The sequence below is a fragment of the Protopterus annectens genome, chromosome 13.part0 (genome assembly GCF_019279795.1).
Source record: "Protopterus annectens isolate FY-2018-M chromosome 13.part0, PAN1.0, whole genome shotgun sequence".
Taxonomy (NCBI): domain Eukaryota; kingdom Metazoa; phylum Chordata; order Ceratodontiformes; family Protopteridae; genus Protopterus; species Protopterus annectens.
In genome coordinates this window covers 973,662,316-973,674,979 of record NC_056747.1, presented here as the reverse complement: position 1 = coordinate 973,674,979, position 12,664 = coordinate 973,662,316, and the positions used below count along the sequence as shown (strand labels likewise).

Here is a 12,664-nt window from a genome sequence, read left to right as displayed (position 1 = left end):
AGCTACTAAGAAGGGAGTCTTCCAGGAGAGCAATTTTAAGGAACAGGTGGCCATAGGTTCAAAGGGAGGGAGAATCAGTGAAGTTAATATCAGATTCAAATCCCACGGAGATGGGGGATCTCTAATCGGAGGCCTCAGCAAAACAGTCCCTTTAAGAAAGGTTTTACAAAGTTTATGGGACATAATGCTGGTCTCTGACAGGCCAGTGTGAAAATTAGCGATAGCAGCCAATTGGACTTTAATGGTGGCAGAAGAGGAGCTCGCTCAAAAAAGCTCTGCCAAAAAATCCAGAACACTGTGGACAGGGGCTGTAAAGGGATCTATATTTCTGGCCTGCGCCCAGAAGGAGAAACGTCTCCACTTACTAGCATAGGTTTTTCTGGTAGTAGATTTGTGTGAAGAAAGGATGATTTCATGCACTGGCTGAGAAATATGCGGAAGCCTGGCTAGGGTTGGAAGTGGAGCAACCAAGCTGTGAGGTTGAGAGATTGAAGGGATTGGTGCAGCCCGCCCGACTGATGGACCAACAGGTCTGGCACTGGGTCCAGACTCCAGGGCTGCTCCAGTGGATGACGATGCAGGAATGGGAACCAAATTTGTCGAGGCCAGTAAGGGGCAATGAGGATCATCCTGGAACCCAAAGTGGTCGCTTTCTGAATCAGTATGGGAATTAAGGGAAAAGGCGGAAAAGCATATAGGGGACCCCAGGGCCAATCGTGTACTAGAGCGTCTCTAGGGGAATGGCCGGGGAGGGGAAAGAGAGTGAAGAAGTCTTCGCACTTGCTGTTGAGAGGGGTTGCAAAAAGGTCGCAGCAAGGTTGACCCCATCTGCGGAAAAGCTTGTCCGCTACTAACTGAATGAGAGACCACTCGTGAGGCATGAGAATGGCTCTGCTTAGCCTGTCTGCTATGACGTTGGACTTCCCGGGGATGTGCACTGCTATCAGAAACTGTTGGGAAGAGATCGCCCACTGCCAGAGTCTGAGTGCTTCTCGACACAAGGGATAGGACCTGGTTCCACCCTGCTTGTTGATGTACCAGACTACAGACATATTGTCTGTCTGAACTGCAATAGTCCTGGTAGGTAGAGAGTCCTGAAGAGCTTGCAACGCTAAAAGTACCGCTCTCATCTCCAAGACATTGATGTGCAGGTGGTATTCTAGGGGTTGCCAAGAGCCCTGGACAGTCCTGCCCTGAAAATGCCCCCCCACTCGATCAGGGAGGCATCCGTGGTCACCGTGGCAACAGGAGGAGGAAGAACAAACGGTCTTCCCTGGAGAACTAGAGGGGAGACCATCCACCAAGCCAGGTGGTCTTTGCATGTTTGAGTGATTATTATCCTGTGGGACATTGGAAGCTGTTGAAAGGACCATTGGGTAAACAGCATCCACTGCAAGATCCGCATGTGAAAATGAGCCAGGGGACTAAAATGATCGCTGCTGCCATGATACCCAATGTCTTTAGTACAAATCTGGCTTGAATCATCTTGCACTGTAGTAGGATCTGTACATGTCGTCGAATGTCGGATACTCTGTCTGGAGGAAGTTTTGCAGATAGGTCTTTTGTATTAAATTCTGCGCCTATAAAGGTTATAGACTGACAAGGCAAAAATGCGGACTTTTCGAAGTTTATTGATATACCTAACTCGGACCAAGTCTGAATGGTATAGTCCCTGGCTCGCAATAGCTGATACCTGGTGGAAGCAGTAAGGAGCCAGTCGTCGAGATATGGAAACACCTGGCACCCCCGTCGTCTCAGGTGAGCTGTAACCACTGCCATGCATTTGGTGAACACCCCGGTGGCCGTGGTGAGAACAAAGGGCAGGGCTCAGAATTGAAAGTGACTGTCTCCCAGCCGGAAGTGGAGAAACCTTCTGGAATGCCTGTCCATTTTTATATGGTAGTATGCATCCTGAAGGTCTATGGAGCACATCCAATTGTCTTGACCCAAGAAGGGTAGAATAGACTGGAGCGTGACCATCTGGAACTTCCTTCTTTGAACAGACTTGTTTAATCTGCTGAGATCCAAAATAGGTCTCCAGTCCCCTGTCTTTTTTTGGTACCAAAAAGAACCTTGAGTAAATTCCGGATCGTTGCTGGTCTGCTGGGACTGGCTGGATGGCTCTTTTTCTTAGCAGTTTTGAAATTTCTAGAACTGCTTGATCCCTTAGAGCGGGTGGGACATCTGGAAGGGACCCGTTTGTTTGTACAGGGGTGCTGACGAAGGGAATTTTGTAACCTTCGGATATGATAGACTGTACCCATCGGTCTTGAGTGAGGAGTTGCCAGGCTTCTGGGTACAGTGACAATCTTCCCCTGACTGCCTCCGAAGGTGGACAGTCGGGCAGCCCCTCAAGGGTGCTGGGTTTGTCAGAGAAAAATTCTCTGCTACCCCGATTTTGCGGACCCCCTCTGCCCCTAGGGCGGCGTCTATTATTGTTTCCTCCTCTGCCCCTGGAGGAAAAATCACCACGTGTGTCCGGCACAACTCTCTGGGGTTTACGAAACCACATTTTTCCACTCTTCTGACCTTTGGGAAAAGGTCTGGAGGGAGTAGAAAAAAGGACTCCCACAGCAGAGACAGTCTTGCCTTCCTGCTCACACCTGGTAAGTATATCCTTCACCTGTGGTCCAAACAAAGCCGAACCATTGAAGGGGGTATTTGTGAAGGATGCCTTAAAGGGGTCAGCAAAGTTACATAACCGCATCCAGGTGTGTCTTCTCAAAGCCACTCCTGTACCTATGGCCCTACTCGCACCATCGGCCGCATAAGAAATGAGCCGCATGGAGGAGTTTACTATGGAAGTTAAGGTCGCCAGCTGGGAGTGATCCTTATCCTGAGACCCCGCAGCCAATGGATTCTGAAGGGTATCACCCAGCTCTTTGAGAAGATCCCTCTGAAGTCGGGTGAAATGGCACAGATAATTCAGCGACTGCATAGCAAAGGTCGCTGAAGAGAACATCCACTTCCCGTACCTGTCCATTGTCCTAGACTCTTTATTAGGAGGATGTACAGGCAGAGAAGGGTCAGCCAACTCCTTAGTGGCCACTGCCACCACCATGGCATTAACTGGGACCCCCTTAGCTAGAAACTGTTTATCCGATGGGGCTGTAATAAATTTAGCGGGCCTACGGGGAGTTGGTTCCACAAAGTCCGGGACTGTCCACTCCTTCCGAACAACCACTTCCATAAGCGGGTCAAAAGGTGGAGACACCCAGGAGGTGGAAGGGTGAGAACCAAACGCGTCCAGGTACACAGACTCATCCTCGGAAGGTTTAAGGGGAGTACAATTCCCCCTCTGCTGAAGGATCTCCAGGATGTCTGAAAAGGAGACATCCTCAGAGGGGGACCTTGGGGACCCTTCCGAATCCATCGTGGATCCGACCCAGGAGTCGGAACGCTCCTCATGACCTCGAAGGCACCCCTATCAGGCAGAGAGGAAGGTCCCAGCTCCAAAGAGATGAGAATCCCTCCCGGCACTGAGAGTGACGGCTCCGAAGCCGATGTAGGGGCTGAGCTCACCTGCACCGAGAGGGAGAACGGGGTCGGACAAGGATCCGATGCCACTCGCCCCCTCGGAGCCGACGAGAGAGTCTCGACGCCCGGATCCCTCCATGGACGGAACCAATGAAGAGATCCGAGCAGACAGAGCCGAAATGTGTGGTATCGGTTCCGACACTGACGATTCGAGCCCCAATGAGCTCCAGCTCCGAACACAGTGGTAGAGTCGGAGGAGGAACTGATGAAGATACAGGGATAGCCACAGTCTGATGAGAAGGGCTAGTCAACATTTGGGCCGGTGCCTGTGACCTTAAGGGCCTATTGACCACCCTCTCGAGGTCGTGATCAGACAGCCTGGAGGACCGAGAGGAGTGGGACCTATGGCTCCGCTCCGACTGCAGTAACGGAGACCTCAGAGCCGAACGAACGGACTCCAAAGAGGAAGACCTTGAGCATTTTCGGCTCACAGAAGGTTCCGATACTAAGGCTGGAGCCGACTGAGGTCTCGAAGTGTCGGTTCCAGCCGGAACAGACGAGGAGGCAGAAGCTCCACTCGGCGATGGCTCCAAACAGGGAGCTGACGTCTTAGCGGGCTTGGAGGGTTTACCCGACGAAGGCTTAGTCGGGGACCCTTCAGGCTTAAGTAAGTCCCTCAAAATAAGTTTGTTCCTACGCTCCTGCAGGACTCTCTGACTGAAGGCATGACAGACCGCACAAGAGTCCTGCAGGTGTAGGGGGCCCAAACAATGCACACAAGAAGTGTGACCGTCTGTCAGAGACATCTTCTGACAGCACAAGTCACACTTCTTGAAACCTGAGACCTTAGTATCCTTAGACATAATGAAAAAGGATACCAAGGGAACAGGTAACTAGTGCTTTAAACACTACACACACACACGCGTGCACACACACACACACACACACACACACACACACACACACACACACACACACACACACACACACACACACACCAACAATATAAAAGTAGTATAAGTACAACTACCAAATATATTTAGCTATCAAGTAGAAATCTATAATAAAAGGGTAGTAGAATAAGAATAAAAAAAAAACACTACTGATTATATATAAGAAAAATCAACGCTACCGTAAGGGTCTGAAAACTACAGTAAAAGTGTTTTTAAAAGGGGGATTCTTTAGAAGAGAAACGCTAAGAAAACAAGATTTAACAAGAGAAAAACTATATTATAGATATTATATATATATATATATATATATATATATATATATATATATATATATATATATATATATATATATATATAAAATAAACCAGTAAAGCCGGTAAAATCGCAACCTCGTAGCTGAAGCGGCAAACGAGATCTGGGTATCTGACACCTAGCATTGTGGGATAGGGGGAGGGCCTTGAGACAGTAAATAGCTCTCGAGCTTTAGTATAAGGCCGAGTCGGAGCCGAGGATCGGCTCCGAACCCATCCAGCAAGAATGAGTGCGAGATTGACAACTTAACATAAGAAGATAAAGACAAAGATTAGAAACTTACAATATTTTAACGACAAATCTCAAGAGATAGGTTGGACGTGTCTGACACCACAAAGCGGCAAATGACATCAGAGGTAATTTAGTAAGGAGCATTATCGGTAGAGCCTAGCTCAAGAGTTTGGGGAGGAGTGAGCTGGAAAAAACAGCAGAGTCTGTTCCAAGTCACAGAACAGAGCCCCCAATCAAGGATTATGTGAAGACTGACATCAGATCTTCTATTACCCGAGAACTGTAGCCCAAAGCATTTTTCCTCTAAACCTACCTTTAGCATACAGGCCTGCAATCAATTATGCCCCAATTCATCTGGCTGCAGATTTATAGGTTCATAGGTAGGTAACTAGGCTATCTGCCCGAAGGCATTTATAAGCCTAGCCAGAATGTGTTGGCTTTCGCCGACCCCTTAGATTAGTTCCCTGTGCCTCTGTCCAGCAGAGCCACTGAAGTGATCCCCAGGGTAAATTTTCTGTTTCCCATCCACTCGTCAAGGTTTCTGTTGAAGAGTGTTAGCAAGGAGCTCTGCCTAATGTAGATTGGAAACTTGTTCCAAAGCATGGGAAGTCTCTGGGATGGGAATCTATCCCTCCAGCACGACCTATTTACTGTTGTGGTGAGGTTTAGATCCCTAGAGCGTGTCGCTCAAGGAGATATGGTTTTCTTTAGGTGGAGCATGTCCATCAATTCTGAGTAGGACATGGCCTTGTATATGTCAGACAGAGATCACTTCTGAGTAGGCAGTATGCAACTGAGTACAGCTGGAGTTTCTTCAGTCGAGGTGCTTAGGACATGTGTTTGAGGCCAGTGATCCTCTTGGTGAGGTATTTCTGTGGTCTTTCCAGCTGCTGCAGTTGTCTTGTAAGCTACATCCCAAATGGGGCATTGTACTCTATGATGGGTCTGATGAGCAGAGGGGCACAATGACCTCTTTTGATCTGGATGCAAACCCTTTTGTGATTAGGTGGGCCACATAAAAGTATTTTCTAACCACTTTGGCAATGTGATTATCAAAGGAGAGATTGCTATTTACTTGGGTCCCCAGCTCCCTTACTACATTTTCCGTATTTAGGGGACTACCACCTATGTGGTTTGTGGGTACTTTGTTTTTTCCAAAGGGGATGACTACGCACCTTTTTGGCATTTAGCTTGAGGCCATGATTTTGACACCAGGTAGCCAAGCTCAGTGAGACCCTTTTGGAGGATGTCTGTGTCAGCTGGAGAGTCAATTATAGCCCCTAGTTTGCAGTCGTCCACGAACCTGGTCAGCCATAGTCCTCCTGTACCTCTGAGAAGTATATGCTTAACAGGAGGGGTCCTAGGACTGAGCCCTGGGGAATGCCACTTGTAACCGTATTAGAGTCGGACCTAGCTCCCGCAACTCTCATCATGTGGGCTCTGTCCGTGAGCCAATTGGCAACCCATCTTGTGACATAGGGGTTTATGCTTAGGCTGGTGAGCTTGTCTATACTACCAGAATGAGGAATGGTGTCAAAGGCTTTTGCGAGGTCTAGGTAGGCTGTGTGTACCACCTTTCCCTAGACTATAGCCTTGGTAACCGTCTCAAAGTCGTCCACCAAGTGTAGGAGGCATGATTTGCCCTTAATGCCGAACTGGGTAGGGTCTAGTGTTTGGTGGTTCCCAATGTCTCTGTTAATGAGTTCCATGATGATGCGCTCCATAGCCTTGCAGACCAAGCTAGTCAGGCTTATAGGGCGATAGTTCCCGGAGTCTTCTGTGGCTCCTCCTTTGTGGAGTGAATTAACCGTTGCTGTGCGCCACTCTGTAGCCAGTGGAGAGGCTCAGTTTGAACAGTGTGTTTAGGCGAGGGGTTAGTTCGTCATTGAGCTCGTGTAAGACGTAGCCTGGGACACCATCTGGTCCCACTGATGCTGTGTTTCTGGCTTTGGAGAGAGCTGCTTAACCTGAGTGTCTGTGATTTCAGGCTCTCTACATTCTTCTGGTATGGTTATGGGCCCTTTTGGGGGTGAAAGGGGGGTGAAGTTTGCACTGAACCCGTCTGCCAGGATGTTGGCAATATCAGTTGGCTCAGTGTATTTTGTGCCATTCTGCACCAACTCAGAGCAGATCTGAGCATTGCCACTTAGATTATTGATATAGCTAAAGAATGCCTTGTGGTTATCTTTGGCGTCCTTGGCAATTTTTCTTTCGAAGCTCAACATGGACGATTTTATGAGTTATTGTAGTTTCTTGCTGATACTGATCAGGGATGTCCTTCCCTTCTTGGGATTTTACTCTTTTCCATACTAGTTTCCTCCTCCTATTATATAGCTTGTTTATGGTAGGGGTCCACCAGACTGGTTTCCTTTTCTTGGAGGAGTGAGTCTTGGTTTTGCTTGGGATAGCACGAGCCATGCATTCTTGTAGGTGCCCATAGAAAGCATTAGTAAAGGATTTTGCAGCTTGGACAGAGTTATCCTTTAGCATGGTGGCTTTGCAACTTTCCACCTCGGTCATAAGTAACGTAAAGTTTGCTTTTGAAAGGGTTTTCACAGTGGTTTCCTTGTCCGGGGGTGGGGGCGAAATGTGGATATCCAAAGTGATTTGTTTATAGTCAGATCTACCCAGCGAGGGAATGACCTCCGGTGTGGAACACCGGTCGCCCATGTTGGTGATGACCAGGTCCAATAGGTTGTCACCTCTGGTGGGAGTGTTGATCAGTTGATCCAGGGTGTTTTGAGTTTATAAATTCTAGGAAATGTTGGGCAAGGGAGTTAGTACTTGAGTAGTTCTCCCAGTTAATGTTTGGGTAGTTGAAATCACCCAATATTAGGGTGTTTGGTAGGACCTTTATGGTTCCCAGTGTTTCCAAAAACGGAGAATTGGATCCTGGGACATGGTGGGTGATCTGTAGCAAGCTACAATTTCAATTGAAGTTTTGCCCATTGTTAGTTGCACGTGGATGATCACTGAAGTATCATGCTGTGCCACTAACCTGGAGGTGTGGGTATCCTTGATGAATATGGATACTCCCCCACCTTTTGTATTTTGGTCCGGGTTCTGTGGCCGAAATGTATGGTATGAGTTGCAGCCTGGTAGTGCTGGGGTGACCTCTGGAGCCTTACAACTAGGTTTCTGTTACAGCACATACATCAATTTTCTCCATACTGAGGAGTGCCTCGAGTGCGTGCATTTTGGAGGTTTAGACTTCTGGCACTGAGTAGCATTACCCTCAGATTTTTGTTACTTCTGCTATTTACGGCGGTGGGTTTGTCTTTTGAGCCTAGTCTAAAAAAGGAACTATGGGGGTGGCAAGAGCCTTGGCCAGTAATCGAAAGCCTAAGGGTGACAGGTGCAAGCAGTCTCTAGCGAAGCAGCGTGGCTTGTCGAGCATGTCATCCCAGGCAGACAGACACTGGATTCCCTTTGAATGACACCAGAAACTTAACCAACTACTGAAATTGATAATGTTATCTTTATACCATGGTATCATTCTTAGCGAGGGCAGGATGCTACTCAGGGTCAGGGTCATACAGGCCTGGGCTACATGATCAGAGAGCTCTTCCATGTCTCTTTTCATGTAGTCCAGGGAGGTACGGCTCAGGTCATTCACACCAACATGGACAATGACAGAGTCGTATTTGTACTTGTTCTGGAGTGACCTGAGTGCTTGTGGTATGTGGCGGATCCTGGCACCCGACAGGCAGCTAACAGTAACCTTCTCCTTATTCAGCCTAGTGAGTGGGACACCAGTGTGCCCAACTATAGAGTCACCCATTACTAATATGTTGGGTATGTTATTTTGCATTAAGGGCTGTGATTGCATGGCAAACTGGTTTTGTGAAATATGTGTTTCATGGTTTGTGTTGGGGGGGGTGGAGGCTGCTTGGATGTCTGCTTTGGAGGTCTCTGTTGTATTTGCAGATTTTTATTTAGAGCCTCCGAGTATGTGTGTTTGTTGCTGGTGCTGATTTAAATGGGTCTATGCGAGACTGGTGGTGTGATGCCAGTATTTCCCTTCTCCTCTTGACTGTCTGATCCAGTCTTGGGTTGAGAGAGCTTAGCCTCCAGTTTGGCTGTATGACTGCATCTCTCGCATGTTTGGTGGTAGGAGGAGAGGGTTGCCTGTGTACATGAGGCAGTTGTAACATTGCCTCAAAATGCCCAGATTCACCAATTGGACTGCAGAGTACACCTGAAACTGCCCTTTGGACATGTCTGGATAGGTACAGTGAACTGCTTTACTGAATGGCTGGGTAAGGTCGAATAGAGAGCCTTGTCCTTCTGTACAGTATACGGGGGTCTAGTGCTAGGGTTTATAACTGCTTGCTATGAGTTTTGAGCAAGTGCCAGGCTGAGAAATGAATGGCTTGAGTGCTTAAGTTGACAGTTTGTCTAGTTCCAAGGGAAAAATTGAAGGAGAGACTTTGTGGAGCCGGGAATAGTTATACCCTAGCTAACCGGCACTCCCTGGCAAGCAAAACCGGACAAATGTGTTTTTTATAACAGGTAAATGAAAGAGATAGAAATTAGCCAAAAATGGTCAATAAACTACTAACTTCTGGGCTGAAACCACTCCTTCAGGGACAGATAGGCTGCTCAAAGCTCCCCTCTCTCACAGGTGAACAGAGAAGCTTCCTTCTATCCAAGTAAGGTATGGGCAAACAGAGATTTGTAACTCAGTCCTGAATTCAGCACTAACCTGAAAACTGGACTATACTAGCTTAGAAAGGCAGGAAACAAGTATTTTTTTTTTTTTTTTTTTAAAGAAAATAAAGCAGATACAATCAAAAAAACACTTTAAATGCACAGAAAAGGATGCTTATTGTTATACATCTCAGTTCAGAGTTGTAGTCAATGCCCTTAGTAATAAAGTAGGAAGAAAAAGCAGATGAATAAAGTGCACTATATATATATATATATATATATATCTATATATATATATATATATATATATATCTATATATATATATATCTATATATATATATATATATATATCTATATATATATATATATATATATATCTATATATATATATATATCTATATATATATCTATATATACATCTATATATACATCTATATATATATATATATATATATATATATATATATATATATATATATATATATATATATATATATTCCAGCAGTCTTCAGACAAGATCTAACTGCACACTCCCGCTACTAGGGTGCAAAGGAACCTTCTCCAAAAAAGATGGCCTGGATCAGTGCTCAAGTTATACAAACAAAGCTAGATTCAGCAGGCCTGAATCTGGTCCTATGCTACAGCAACAAGGCGCACCAATTTCAGAACGAAACAGTTCAAATAAGCAGGCACAATAAGCCTGATAAAAACCTTTCTAGCAACACGAGCTCAGATACATCATACAGGTGTAGTGGGGGGGGGAAAATTAAAGCTAAAATTCATTGAAAGTTTGACAACAGTAATCATTTTTTTTACATATAACCAGTTGCCATCCATTTCATCTGCTGGATTCTTTACCCTGTGGAGAGTTACTGAGAGTCTACAGACTATGTACTGATGAAAAGGAATTATACAAGGAAATGTGTACTTCTATAAATATGTTCTTGAGAAGGGGTTATTTCACGAAAGATATCCAGAAGACACTGGTTAAACTAAAAAATAATTCATTGGTACATAATAATTTGTCAGCAGGCAGTAGCTCTGTTATGAAACACTACAGAAGATTTACTGGCAATAATACTACACAAGAGAAGAAGTCAGGCAAATGTACATAGCTATTTCTTACAATGTTTTTTCTCAAACAAATTAAGATAATAAAGTATTTTTGGTCATTTTTATTTAAATTTAAAGTATTTTGTGATACATTATGCAGATTTCCTATATTTTCATACACAAGAGGTAGGAACATACAGGACATTACTGTACACAGTAAATTTGTTAAGCCAGTGGATAAGTTATGCAGCACTTTAGGTACACCGGGCACTAGTGGCTGTACTAGATGCTCAGTATGCAACTATGTTACGTTTTTTAGTTATATCCATGGTGTTCCTTTTAGTCCTAAAGGACATTTTACTTGTGTAACATCTCATGTTATTTACGTTCTCAGATGCTCCTGCAGTCACTGTTATATAGGTGAAACTAAGACAAGTTTTAAATTGAGACTGCAGGAGCACATTAGAGACATAAAAATGGAAAAAGTTGCTACTCCTGTTACCATGCATTTTAAGTTGCTTCACAATAGCAATCCAGCATCCTAGAACAAGTTAATTGGGGTGTTGGCAACTCTGAGTTTAAGAATAAACATCATTTGTTATATAAAGAAAGTATTTATATTTTAAAATACAATACTTTTAAGTCCTTGTGGACGTAATACTGAATGTTCATGGAAACTTCTGATATAATTGTTTTCTAAGTATAATAGAAACACAGTATTTAATGTTTTAGACATTAAGTGTTTTATAATTGATAGTTGTTTGTATAAAATGGCACTGTTTTTTCCTTACTGATGTACTCCTAGAAGGCATTTCCTGCCGAAACGCTAGAGACTTGAAATGTTCTTGTTAATAAAGTGCAAGCTGGTGATTTTTACTGGCCATTTTGTCGTATTTTCATCTGCATATTTAGTCGAGGTGTCTTCACAAGAAGATGAATGTAGCTTACTGGTAAAAATACTGTACAGTAGAGGGTCAAGGATGGATCTCTGTGGTACTTCTGTGGGAGTGGGAAGATATGTGCAGATGGATGCTTGACATTATACATCCTGTTGCCAAGGCAGTTGGAGAACCACTGAATAGTAGCTTACATCCTTCTAGGTTGGGAACTGCTGATTGAGGGCTCAGTGTCTGTTGTTCTAAAAGTGTACTAATTCTGGTTTAAGCACTTGGGCTTTCAGGCCAGTTATTTTACATTAAGAGGGTTCGTGGTCTGCACTCTTGTGGGAGGAGAGGCTGGACTCTGCCCTTCTGAGCTGGGAATTTCTGGTTAAAGGCTTATAGTGCATGCATATCTGAACTGCTTCTTACCGAAGTTGGTGCGCCTTGTTTGCTGTGGCATAGACTGGATTCGGGCCTGCTGGATCTAGCTTTGTTTGTGTAACTCGAGCACTAATCCAGACATTCTCTAAAGTATTCAACTGTATTTATTACTGCTTGGTTGTAACTTGATTAAAGTGTAGCTATCATTCTAAGTCTTTTGGATTAAGCACTTGGGCTTCAGACCAGTTGTTTTACATTAGGAAGGTTTGTGGCAAGCACTGTGGTGGCAGGACAGGTAGCTTTCATCCTTCTAAGTTGGGAACTGCTGATTGAGAGCCCAGTGTCCAAGGGTATTAGTTCTGGTTTAGGCACTTGGGCTTCAGGCCAGTTATTTTACATTAAGAAGGTTCGTGGTCTGCACTCTTGTGGGAGAAGAGGCTGGACTCTGCCCTTCTGAGCTGGGAATTTCTGGTTAAAGGTTTATAGTGCCTGAATATTTGAAATGTATCTTACTGAAATTGGTACACCTTGTTTGCTCTAGCATAGACTAGATCCAGGCCTGCTGAATCTAGCTTTGTTTATATGCTTGTTGTTTGTTTGCTTGTTATTTCCCTGGAAGCTAATTCAACCTAATGGCGGCTTCTCAGCTTCTGTGGATCACTAGTGATATCTGCATTGCTTACTGTACTAGTTCCTTGTTTCACTTGAAAGAAAGTTACTGTTTG

The 12,664-nt window shown here is 44.9% G+C and overlaps 1 protein-coding gene across 1 annotated transcript in view; it reads right to left on the bottom strand.

Moving 5' to 3' along the window:
• ACLY (ATP citrate lyase) overlaps positions 1-12,664 on the bottom strand; it is a gene marked incomplete at its 5' end in the record, with an annotated part of 1,378,630 nt that overhangs the window by 1,304,030 nt on the left and 61,936 nt on the right.